The sequence below is a fragment of the Nansenia antarctica genome (genome assembly GCF_963989245.1).
Source record: "Nansenia antarctica genome assembly, chromosome: 14".
NCBI classification, from domain to species: Eukaryota; Metazoa; Chordata; class Actinopteri; order Argentiniformes; family Microstomatidae; genus Nansenia; species Nansenia antarctica.
The window spans coordinates 9765021-9778726 of NC_137684.1; the positions used below are offsets into that span (position 1 = coordinate 9765021).

The window sequence follows — 13706 nt, forward strand, 5'->3', positions numbered from 1 at the left end:
TAGTAACTCCCTAGTTGCAGTTCAAAGTAGTCACAGATGAAATGGTGAAAGCATTTATAATCAAGTTTGTTATCAATAATAAGTTTGTCTTCCGCTCCTTCCTCTCCTCTCCAGTTCCTTAGCCAATCAGGTCAGTAAGCCATCTCCTGCAACAGAATCACTGTATTCAGGCAGGGCCAATGTCAAGTGAGCTCAGCTGAATATATTAGTCTATAGGCCCCACTCCACTGGAAATAATACTTTAAGCTCTTTTGTTATACCTTGATAATGAACTGTATGGACACACACACACACACACACACACACACACACACACACACACACACACACAAACCCTCACACACTCATGTAGTGTATGGGATGTATTACCTGAGCCTGCTGGCTGGGATTTCTCTGAGTGGAGGCTGGTATTCAGGGCCCAGGCTGCTGCGATTGTGGTGACCGTTAGGTGATCCTTATGGCCCATGTTCACCTGCAACAAAGTCAAAACAGGACATAAGGGGGTTAGAGGTGATTGGTGGAAGAAGAGGAGGTAGAATGCAAAGTCAGAGTAGTGACTTTGGTCCACAAATCAGGAAGCAGATCATGGTAGTTAGGTCAAGGTATAGCCTACACATTTCCCCCCAACCATAACACAGCCTCAGATGTCAGACTATAGACTACTGTAGATTATATCTCGTTCTATTCATTCTTTTTCACTCACCATCCGTTGCCTCTCTTTTGTCAGAGCTTCCTCCCTCGGTTTTTTGTCCATCTTCAATTCTTCTCTCTCTTTCTCCTCTTTCTCTCTCTCATTCATAATGCTCTCCCTTGTCTGCATCTTTTCCAGCTTTTCTTCCAGCAGTCCTCTCTGGTTAGTCAGGGCGTCGCTGTCGCTCCATGTTTCGAGCATATGCTCCTGTTGAGCTCTGTTCAGTTTGAGCCTCTCTTGCCAGAGCCTCTCTCCCTTCTCAGCCATCTCCTCTTTCTCCTTCCTCAGAAGTTCCTCCTCTTTCTTGTTCTTCAAACGCTTTTTGAGCATGTGCTCCTGTTGAGCTCTGTTTAGTTTGAGCCTCTTTTGCCAGAGCCTCTCTCCCTTCTCAGCCATCTCCTCTCTCTCCTTCCTCAGAAGTTCCTCCTCTTTCTTGTTCTTCAAACGCTGCTGTTCGGTTTCCTGTCTCTCTCTTTCCATCCTCTCCATTTCCTCACTCTCTCTCAAGTTCATCTTGCTCTCCCTCTCCTTTAACTTCTCTCTCTCTTCTTCCAGCAGTCCTCTCTGGTTAGTCAGGGCATCAGTGTCGCTCCATGTTTTGAGCATGTGCTCCTGTTGAGCTCTGTTTAGTTTGAGCCTCTTTTGCCAGAGCCTCTCTCCCTTCTCAGCCATCTCCTCTTTCTCCTTCCTCAGAAGTTCCTCCTCTTTCTTGTTCTTCAAACGCTTTTTGAGCATGTGCTCCTGTTGAGCTCTGTTTAGTTTGAGCCTCTTTTGCCAGAGCCTCTCTCCCTTCTCAGCCATCTCCTCTCTCTCCTTCCTCAGAAGTTCCTCCTCTTTCTTGTTCTTCAAACGCTGCTGTTCGGTTTCCTGTCTCTCTCTTTCCATCCTCTCCATTTCCTCACTCTCTCTCAAGTTCATCTTGCTCTCCCTCTCCTTTAACTTCTCTCTCTCTTCTTCCAGCAGTCCTCTCTGGTTAGTCAGGGCATCAGTGTCGCTCCATGTTTTGAGCATGTGCTCCTGTTGAGCTCTGTTTAGTTTGAGCCTCTTTTGCCAGAGCCTCTCTCCCTTCTCAGCCATCTCCTCTCTCTCCTTCCTCAGAAGTTCCTCCTCTTTCTTGTTCTTCAAACGCTGTTGTTGCATTTCCTGTCTCTCTCTTTCCATCACCTCCCTTTCTCTCTCCATCTCCTCACTCCCCCTCTCAACCTCCTCTGCCTTCTTCCAAACGGCCTCCTCCTTTGCCCTCAACTCCTCCCTGTCCTCCAATAAGATGTCTGTCTTCTCTTTCCACCACTCTACCTTTATTTCCACCTGCTGTTGCTTCCTGCTCAACACCATGTTGTCTCTGTTGAGCTGCTTCCTTTCCTCAAAGAGGGCCACCTCCATTCCTTCCATCTCCTCCTCCTTCTTCTCCAAGGCCTCCATAGCACTCCTTATATCCTCCCACTGTCTCTCAATATCTTCTCTCTCTTTGTCCATGTTTGCAAATGAATGTAGAACACTGCACTGCACTGAGCTGAAGTTACTTACTTTTGAATGTTTTACATCCGTTGTCATGGTAGTGATAAACAGCATCAGAACTTCTATACATTCCAACATTCTAAATGACACAATAAAAGATATAGGCTGCCTTCGTAAATTCGCTCTGGAAATCTGATCAGCACTCATGGAATGCCTCTTGTCCAATCAAATTACTTGGTCCCTTGCCGTTGAACACACTGTGCGCTCCGGCGGTCTCAGAGCGAATTTACGAAATGGTAAATGGACTGACTTATAGCGCCTTTATCCAAAGCGCTTTACAACGGCCTCTCATCCACCCATTCACACACACATTGTCCGCGGTGTCTTGAAAAGTATTAAAAGTTGATAAATCGATTTTGGGAAAATCAAGACCCTTAATAAGTATTAAAAAGTCTTATCACGATTTTATGAGGTCTTGAATTTTGTATGTATTTTTCTGAATTAGACTCTGTCCAAAGAGTTTGTCCTAAAAACTTTTAGTAAAAGTTCGTGAATTTATTAGTTTTATTAAAAAAACTAAGATGAACCGGAAACTTTAACGTAATGCATAACCCCGAGGTTACGTCACATGACGCCCTGAGAGCGAAAGACGAAAACGAATTTCTTTGAATCATTTTGTAGAAACCAAGTGGAAAGTGTAAAAAAATAACAATGGGAAAGTGTACATTTGCGGAGTCCTGGTTGGATGTGCCAGACTTTAAGCCATGGCTGCCTGCAACCAGTCGCCGGTAACATCAGGGAGGCGTATTGTATATGTAAAAAGAAAATAAGTGTTGCATCGATGGGGATCAACGGGGTTAAGTCGCACATGCATGGCGCTAGCCACAAGGCCGCCGTTGGTCACCGAGAGCGGCAGCTCTCTATTGTAAATGTTTGTGCTACTGCCGTTGCAACACTACCTAAATCTACTGCCGACGTTACACCAGCCGCACCCAATGAAGCTCACGTTACAGCTACGACCGTGGCTACTAACAGGGCAGCCACCTCTGCCTCGTCTTTTGCCGACATCAGGTTGGCTCTGGGCGGCACACAAACACTGCGTGCGGAGATTATATGGTGTCTCGACACAGCGGTGAAACACCACTCACTGAACTCAAACGAAAACATTTCCGATGTTTTCAAGGCAATGTTTCCAGACTCGGACATTGCCAAGACGTTCTCCTGTGGCAAGGACAAAACTAGATATATAATAAGATTCGGGATAGCACCATACTTTAAGCAGCAGCTCATTGACACCATTAACAAGGCTGGCCAGTTTGTGCTGATGTTTGACGAGTCTCTCAACCAGTCAACAAAAACGAAACAGCTCGACGTCCACATTCGGTTTTGGCAGGATGACCGTGTTCAATCACGGTACATTGGCTCTCAATTCCTGGGACACGGAAAAGCTGACGACCTGCTGCATCACATCAAAGTACGTTTTATATTATATTGTGAAACATTTACATTTTTCATACTTATACTTATGGACAATCGTGTGGCTAAAGTGTAGATTAATAGATGAGATTGGGATGTGGCAAGTGACTCGACACAGGTTGATGGGATTGGGGAGGAGGAGGCATGGACGGTAGAGAGGGTGGTTGTCTGTCAGTAAGGATAAAAATGTATCCCTAGGGATAAATGTGACACAGAGAGTGGTGTAATAAGGTTACTGTTGGATGTGTGATTTTGATTGATTGATGTGTGTGTGTGTGTGTGTGTGTGTGTGTGTGGTTATTGTGGGTCCTTTAACTAGCAAATTGTCTTCATTATTCTTGAGGAGTGAAGTTGGGTGACCAGGCTAGCAGTTCAGTTTAGCTTGAATGGCTTGGAAGTAATTTACATATAATGATGAGTGGAAATTAGGCTATAGTTAATATCTTACTGAATGTCTGAATGGCAGTGTATTTCAAGAATAAACATTTAATGAATATTGTCATTAAATACTAATTGCTGTGTCTATTCACAGGAATGTGTTGCAAAACTCAATATGAGGCAGCTTCTATCCATCAGTATGGACGGCCCAAATGTCAACTTGAAGTTGGCAGACCTCCTCCAGAAAGAGCATGCTGAGCTGTATGGTGCTCATCTAGTCAATGTTGGAAGCTGTGGGCTTCACACCATCCACAATGCAGTGAAGGCAGGTTTTACTATGTGGCAGCTGGACAAGCTCCTTCGAGCACTCCATTTCCTTTTCCACAATGTTCCAGCTAGGAGGGAAGACTTCACTGCCTTGACTGGGTCCACCTGCTTTCCGCTACCATTCTGTGGCCACGGGTAGGTTGAGAATACACATTGAGAAAGGGCTTGGCCTGAAATGTCTGTGTTTTTATGTGGCAACAATGAAGTAAAATGACACAATTAAAATTGGAGTGACCTGACATTGTCCATTTTTGCACAGGTGGGTTGAAAATGTCCCTGTGTCAGAGAGGGCAATTCTAGTGTGGCCAATGATCATGATGTACATGGATGCAGTCCAGCAGAAGAAGCTCCCAAACCCCGGTACTGCCTCTTACGACATCATTGAGGCAGCACAAGCGGATCCCCTCATCATCGCCAAGCTCCAGTTCTTCCTGGCGATATCCAGGACCTTCAGGCCCTTCCTGACCAACTATCAAACTGATGAGCCAGTTCTGCCCTTCTTGGCCAAAGATTTGAGTGAGCTGCTGAAGGTAGTCATTACACTAGGGCCTAATTCAACTATGATTAATCTATATTAACTAGTCCATACCCGTGGATTTGTGGTGGTCCACAACTCTGCAAAATAGTGCCCCTCTGCCAATCCATCCTCAATGCCATGTGCAGTTTTACATAGATTGGCCAAGTCACTTGAGATAAAACATTGATGCAAAGAAACACACACACTCACACCAATTATCTGTTTAATGGTAGGCTAGTAGGATAGTTCTGTCACTGATTGCTTGCTATATCCTTTTAAGAGTCTCCTGCGGCGGTTTGTAAAGGGGGAGCTCCTGCAAGACGCCACTCCCCTGAAGCTGACCAAAATTGACGTGGCTGATGAGGCGGACAGGGTATCCTACAAGGATGTTGACATAGGCCTGGGTGCTGAAACTGCCATCAAGGTCATTTTGATACTGCCTATTTTCTTTTCAGGGATGTATGTCTGGATTTGCTCTATCTGTACACCAATCCAACTACAATTTGTACATCTTATTCTGCTGTTTGTATTATTATTATTATTAATTAATAATAATAATAATAATAATAATAGCGGATATGGAGAAACTTTTTTTAGACTATAAAGCTTACCTTCTACATAATTTATAGCCTATGTTTATAGTCTGTTCCTTATTTGTCACGGGCACTTCAGGGCAAGCCAGGAAGCAGGGTAGGTGAGCTTTCTGTGCTCACCTTCAGGAAAGAGTGCATGCAGGGCCTGGTTAACATGGTTAAGAAAGTGCAGGCGAAAAGCCCCCTGAAAATTCCAGTGATCAGGGCCATTGGATGTTTGGATCCCACAAGCATGCACAGAGATGCAGAGTGGTGCCTCGCAAAGATGAAGACAACAGTACAAACAATGCTGCAGGACAAGCAGTTGGCAGGAGGCGTCTCAGCTGGTAGGAAAAATATACAGAGAGTAGAAGTGGATAGGTTACTGTAGGCTAAGACCATTTTCTGTGCATTCTTTTGTCAGTGTGAAAGTGTCTAAGCTTTTTTCAAATGCATCCGAATGAAATAATAGTAACACAGAAGATATCTACACTACACTGCTTTCCTTTTAATTACTTTACAGACACTGTGCCGTGTATTTGTCCAATGAAAGATTAACTAAATGACTAGAATTTAATTTAACCTATTAGTAATATTTATTTAATTTCCCCTGTTCCAGGTGATGTGATCGTCCAACAGTTCCAGAGCTTTCTCTCTCTTGAGGCGAGAGATGAGAGATTCCTCTCCTTTCAGCCCCTGAAGGAGCGGCTTGATGTGTTCCTGCACTCAGCACTCAGCCAGTCTTACCCTGAGCTGTCCAAGTTTTCTCAGAGCCTTCTACTTCTGTCCCATGGACAAGCCATGGTAGAAAGAGGATTCTCCATCAACAAGGAGGTTGAAACGTGCAACATCCTTGAAAGGTCGATGGAAGCTTTGAGGTTGATCTGCGACAAGGTCTGTGTCTGTGGGGGTGTTCTCAAGGTACCTCTCACCAAGGAGTTCATGGGTTCAGTAGCCTCTGCAAGGTCAAAGTACAGGATTTACCTGGAAGATGAACGGAGGAAGAAACTGAGTTCTGCACAGGGCCTCAAGAGAAAAGCCGTTCTAGAGGACATAGAAGACCTGAAGAAAAAGAAAAATGTTCTGACAGAGGTGTGCCACTCCCTCCAAAGAGATGCTGATCAGCTAGCCGAGCAGGCAGAGGGGAAATGTGGATCATTAATGGCCCAGCTGCTCACAAAATCAAACACCCTGAGAAGAAGATGCAAAGAAAAACAGAACACACTGGTCGAAACTGAGAAGCTGCTGGACTCGAAATCAGACGAGCTGAGGCACATGAAGTCATGAAGATCTTTTTTTTGGTTGAGTGGAGCATGTCATGACCAAACCCAAACCTGTCTGAGAACACTGTTGTTGTTCAAATGGTGAATTAGGGAGGGGAGATGAATGAATGAATGAATGAATGAATGAATGAATGAATGGACTTTATTGTCATTGCTACAGTACAGGTACCAAACAACGAAATTTAGGAGGGGTAGCTCCCCTGGTGTTAGGAAAGAAAAAAAAAAAAAAAAACTTTTAGAAAAAGAATAAAATCACAAGAAGGTAAGGAGCTGGTTTACATAAATAAAGGCTATGTACACAATCCACTGTACTATACTGCACAGATAGTCAACTAGGGTTGTCATATTGCACAAAAGTATTTTTTCACGTTATTTAAAGTGTCACAGTTTGCAGGCTTGAAATGTACATGTTTGTGCCTCAGCACTAGCTGCCATACAATCCGTCCAGACTGTCCTGGGCCCAGAACTTAGGCCTTTGCTGTGTTCAGGGCCTTGACGGCCCTGTGGTAGAAGCAGTTCTTCAGTCTGTTTGTCTTAGCGGCCGGGGTCCTGTACCTCCTTTTCGAGGGCAGCCTGATAAAGTGTACGTGCCCAGGGTGGGTCGGGTCCCTGGAGATCTTGGAGGCCTTCCTGAGACAGCGTGTGTTGTACAGCTCTTCCAGAGAGGGGAGGGGGGCGCCGGTGATCTTCTGTGCTGTTCTCACGACTCTCTGTAGCGCATTTCTCTCCGCTGTTGTGCAGCTGTAGAACCAGTTGCAGATGCCGTAGGTGAGGATGCTCTCCACTGCGCCGCGGTAGAAGGCCACCAGTATCTCCTGCTTGTTGTGTTCTTTCCTGAGGCATCTCAGGGTGTATAGCCGCTGTTGTGCCCTCTTGATGGTGCCTTTTGGACGCCTAGATGGTGCCTTTTGGGTGCCTAGATGGTCCTAGGACGTGTGTCTCCCTTGGTGGGATGAGTCACATTACGTCTTGTTTCTTAAATCCCTTTTTGTTTAACTAAGAGTTATTGGGATGTTATATGGACAGGATATGTTCTTTATCCTACATTAGGTCTACTGTATTGAAACATATGTGTATGCATGTTGGTGAGAGTATGCTGCCCTAACTGACTGTGTGCGTGCGTGCGTGTGTGCGTGTATATCTGTCTGTTTGTGTGTACGTGTATGTGTGGTGTGTGTGTACGTATGCATCTGTGTGTGTCTGTATATCTGTGTGTGTGTGTGTGTACGTGTATGTGTGGTGTGTGTGTACGTATGCATCTGTGTGTGTCTGTATATCTGTGTGTGTGTGTGTGTGTGTGTGTGTGTGTGTGCATGTATGTTTTTAAATAAACCTTGCGTTTGGTTTAATTTTTCCCAGCCTATTTGAATTCTGTTGTATGATAGTGGTCTAGTCTATTGCAAACTAAAACTGTTAAGTTAAAGGTGTCACTGATGTAAACGGTTACAGCTCGAAGTGGCGGTGAGGTCTGGAAAAAGTCTTAGAAAGGTATTGAAATGAACCTCAAGATTCCTGTATATACCCTGTTCACACACCAATGGCGGCAAGCTACCATGCAAGGCGCCGGCCTGCTCATAGAGAGCAATTTGGGGTTCAATGTCTTGCCCAAGAACACTTCGACATGTGGCCAGCTGGGGCTCGAACCGCCGATCTGCCAACCTTGCGATCATTAGACGGCAGCTCTTTTTTTTTTTTTTTTATCTTTTATTATAAAAATATTCTTTTAAATACAATCATAGCTATACATATTCATACATGTTCATTTTATAGCCTTCATTGTATTCTAATTCAAATAAAATAAATTAAAAACCAATAGATAAAAACAAAACACACCCATACCATTTTGGTATGAGATGCATCCATCTATTATTCCGTCAGTCCTTCATAACCAAGATAACCCTTTATCATAAATCAATAACAAATGAATGCAACACAAAAAACATCTTCAAAAATCTAAATCAAACTCCAACCCTCCATCCACCACCACTCTTATAAACCCACAATCCCTAATAAACAACTTCTCAAAATCTTTTTGCCCTGTCTTGTGCATCAGTCCCACATTCTTCCTGACCAATCCCTCAAAGACTTTCCACACCGTTATCCACTTTCCCTCAAATCTTGCTAAATTCCTCCTCAAATAAATTGCATACCTAGCCTGTGATAATACATAATTTAAACACCATATATTCACTCCCCTTCTCTTTCCCTCCACCCCAAAAACCACCATCCTCCTCCACTCCTGCATCCCCACCACCTCCACCCCCCAATGCTTCTTCACTAGTCCTTTCAACCTTTCTTCGAATCCCTTCATTTCTTTACATTCAAACAGCATGTGCATTAAGTTCTCATCCTGTATCCCACACACATCACACTCCCTCGAAACTGTTCTGTCTACCTGATGCAACACCACCTTAGTATAAACCCTGTTATGCCTAAGCATAAAATCAAAATGAGTACATTCTAAACTATTATATTTTAAAAATAAATTCCTCCATATGTTCTTCACCTCCAATCCTGGGAACACCTGCCTCCACACCTTCTCTGCCGCAGGCTCCTTCACTCTGCTCTCCAACAGTGCCCAGTAGCACTCCTTCACCTTAACCGCTGAGAAGTCCCGCACTGTTTCCCCTTTCCCTAGTCTTAACTTAGGTAACTCTGTTTGCTCCTTCCCTTTTAACTCCCTATCTAACCTACTCACCCACTCCCCTGGTATACTCTGCTTTATTTTATTATACATGCTCACTATTTCTCCCCTTCTCATCTCCTCATCTGTTTCCCTAACAACTTCTATAATTGCCTGCTCTGATAGGAACCCTGGCACTACCTCATACCTAAAATCCCTTACTCTAATCAGTCCTGCCCTCCAGAAACTCCTAGATTCTAACATTTTCCCCTCTCTTCTAATTACCGGGTTCAATAAAACTGGAACATTTAGTATCTCCCCTCTCTTCTCACACTCATATCCTACCTGAGGCAAAAAACTACCCCAGGCTTTAAACACCTCTTTATAGAATTCCGGCACCCTATCATACATCCGTACTTTAAAGCACATCAACAACCCATAATCCCCACACCCCCCACATCTATGTACCCATTCCCTAAAGTATCCTTTCCATCCATGTCCTTCCTCCCCATACAAAAACCTTTTGACTGTTCTGACTCTCATTGCCCTCATCTTTACTTCCAAATCTACCAGTTTCAACCCTCCTTTATCATAATCTGCTACTAATACATCATACGCTATTTTAACCCCCTTTCCTCTCCACAAAAAATCTGACACTAACATCCTGGTTTCTTTTAGAACCCACTCTGGTACATTCAATACTCCTAATACATAAACATATTTTGACATTAACAGTGCATTAACAATTACAACTTTTCCCTTCAGTTTCATGTTCCTTTGCTTCCAATAATTCAATGTTGTTCTTATTTTATTCAAAACCCCTGTCCATGTGTAATCAACAGCCTCCCTGTCATCCTCTCCAAGATATATCCCCAACACTTTTATCATCCCCTTTACAATTTTCAAATCAAAAACACAATTGTCTGTATTCACTCCCCCTATACACAACATTTCAGACTTGTCAACATTCACTTTTGCACCAGAAGCCTTTCCATATATGTTTACACACCCCATTATTTTGTTCACACTATTTACATCCCTGACAGTACATGTCGTGTCATCTGCATATTGATGGATTATGCTAACTCCTCCCCCCGGCATATTTATTCCCTTAATTTCTTTCTCCTGCTTAATATACGCTGCCAATGGCTCCACAGATATGCTATATAGCAATGCTGACAGTGGACACCCTTGTCTTATTGATCTCCCCAAAGGGAAGGAGTCAGTCAATAATCCATCTATCTTTACTTTACTTCTTGCATTCTTATATAATAGTTCAATCCAATCCCTCATAACAGTCCCAATCCCAAAATGTTCCATTGTTTTCAATAAAAAAACATGTTCCACCCTGTCAAAAGCCTTATTTAAATCCAAAGATAACAATAAACCCCCTTCCTCCCTCATGTCCTTCACAACATCCCTTAATGTGCACATATTCTCTGCCACATCCCTCCCTGGGACTCCATAGGCCTGGGTAGGTGCAATCATGTTTTTCATTACTTTATTCAATCTATTTGCTAATACTTTTGCTATGGTTTTATAATCACAATTAAGTAATGATAATGCTCTATAATTCTGTAATTTGTTCCTGTCCCCTTTACCCTTATACAATAACGTGAGCACCCCCAAACCCATAGAGTCCGGAACAACCCTTTTATTCCCCATACACGTATACACTCTGCACAATATAGGGGCCAGGATGTCAACAAAAGCTTTATAAAATTCAGCCGTCAACCCATCCGAACCCGGACTCTTATTTGGGTTTAACCCCATGATGGCTGTCTTAACCTCCTCCACCCTTAGGTCTGCATCACACATTTTCCCTTCTTCTTCTGTCACCCTAGCTTCCACTGCTTCTAATACTTTATTCATACATTCCTCATTCACCCCCCCAGATGTATATAGGTCTGTATAAAATGACTGCACAGTATCCATTATTCCCACTAAGTCTGTTATTATTTCACCGTTATCATTCTCTAATTCCTTAATTTTCCCTTTCTCTTTCTGTCTCTTCTCTAAACCTAAAAAGAATGCTGTACTCCTTTCTCCCTCAACCACATACCTTGCCCTACTCCTTACTAAAGCACCTTCACACTTTCTCTTCTCTAGCTCCCTCAAATCTTCCCTCACTCTCAAATACTCTGCTAAATCATGCCCTGGAATATTATCAACTCTTTCCTGTTCTATTGCTAACCTTTTCTGCAAATCTCTTTCCTCCCTCACCCTCTCTTTTCCTCTCAGTTTTGCGAATGCTATTATTACAGCTTTTAATTTATCCTTCATCCCTTCCCACCACACACACACATCACTCTCATACATCTGGTCTTCCATAGCAACACTCACACACTCTCTTACTATCACCCCAAAACGTCTATCTTTCAGTAAACTTGCATTAAAGCACCATGCCCCTCCTCTTCCCCCTACGTTCCTCGCACCTAGCTGGAAAGACTGAGCATCGTGGTCGCTAAAGGCCATAAACCGATACTCAACCCTTCCAACCAGGTGCCTCACCTCCCTCTTCACTAAACATAAATCGATCCTTGATTGTCTCAAAACCCCCATCACCATTTGTCTCCTTGAAAAAACCTGTGCATCAGGGTGCCCCTCCCTCCATATATCCACCATTCCTCTTGTGCGCATCATTTCTAATAATACTGGGCGTGACGGATCATTCCTAAATTTCACCCCCCTTGTTACATCTAACCTGTCCACCACCACATTATAATCCCCAACCATAATACAATTCCCAACACATTTCTCTTTCAAAGATTCAAAAAAAACTTTCCTATATTTGTCCACATTTGGTGCATATATACAATATAGTGCATACTCTATCCCTTGATATTCGAACCCCACTCCCACCACTCTTCCCTCATTGTCATTCATTATATTCCTTACATTTTTCACTACCCCATTCTTTACCAAAATAGCCACCCCACAAGCATACACAGTTCCATTACTCACATAAACTTGTCCATTCCACCTCCTTCTTACATCCTCCATTATGTCCTCTGTCCAATGCGTCTCCTGGAGGCATATAATCTCCTCTCTGTATGCTGCCAACACAAGCTCCATCTTCTTCCTATCCCTGAGTCCATTTGTGTTGACAGCAACAACCCTGACCATCGTCAAGATTACAAAGAAAAAGATCATGTACACCGCCATGTCATTTTCCTACCTTAGTCTTCTTCCCTTGTGCACCTTTTGCACCCCTTCCCGATCTTGTCCTCACCCTCTGTACATCCGCATATAGTCCTTCATCGGAACCTTTTCTTTTCCCCACGCCCTCTGTTGAAGGCCCTGCCTCATCCATCTCTCCATCCCTTACTGCGTTGTCTAGGCTGGCTCCAATCTCCTCTCTCTCTTTACCCTCCATTTCCACCGGACCAGGCCCCTCCGCTCCTCTCTCCACTTCCGGCTCCATCTGGGTCTCCTCCACCACCTCAGCTTGTCCTCCTCCCTCCGTCACGTCTTCATGGCTCCTTTCCCCACCTTCTCCTTGTGTCTCCACCACTTCCTCCTCCACCACCTCCTCCTCCTCTCCCTCCATCTCCTCTTCTTCGTCCCCCTCCTCCTCCTCCTCCTCCTCCTCCACCACCTCCTCCTCCTCCTCCTTCTCCTCCTCCTTCTCCTCCTCCTTCTCCCCCTCCTCCTCCTCCTCATCACTGCTCACTCTCTCTCCTCCATCATATCTCCTTCCCATGCATTCACGTGCATAATGTCCTTGTTTATTGCATTTGTAGCATACGAACTCCGGGCATTCTCGGATTACATGTCCTGGTTTGATACATAGCCTACATACCCTCACCTGCTTATCATGAATCACCCTAAAGTGATCCACTCCAACCAGGGTCTCAAACTTGGTAGAATAGGGCAAAGACCTCACCTCTTCGGTGAACTTCACCTTCATGTATCTCGTCCCGTCTGCAATGTCAGTTCCCGGCCACGTCTTTCTTTTGATAGGTGATACCGCCTTCACCCCCCACGACTCCAGCCTGTACCTGATCACGTCGTCCTTCAGATATACCGGGAGATGCAAAAACGAGACCACCATTTCATCCACCGCCAAGTCCCTTCCCATTATTCTCACGTCTTTTATCATGAACCCATCCGTGAGCTTGTCCTTCCCTCTCCTCGATGCCAGCGTGATCTCATATTTCCTGTCTCCTTTATCCCGACAGCCCTCCACATTTCCACACACCTCCTTTATGCCTCGTAACATTTCCATCATGGTTATATTACTTCCCTGCTCCAGCCGCACTTCCACCGTTAAACTTGCGTCATACCGTTTGTCCGTGTTGCTATTATCGTCGTCCATTCCATTCGCGTTGTTCGTTGCCATGTCGTCCGTCCTTAGAAGCCCCCGATCAGCACGAAGCTG

At 44.2% G+C, this 13706-nt stretch overlaps 1 protein-coding gene across 1 annotated transcript in view; it reads left to right on the plus strand.

The window, feature by feature from the left end:
* LOC308169814 (L-fucose kinase-like) overlaps nt 1-13706 on the plus strand; it is a gene marked incomplete at both ends in the record, with an annotated part of 34000 nt that overhangs the window by 9822 nt on the left and 10472 nt on the right. The window lies entirely within an intron of this gene.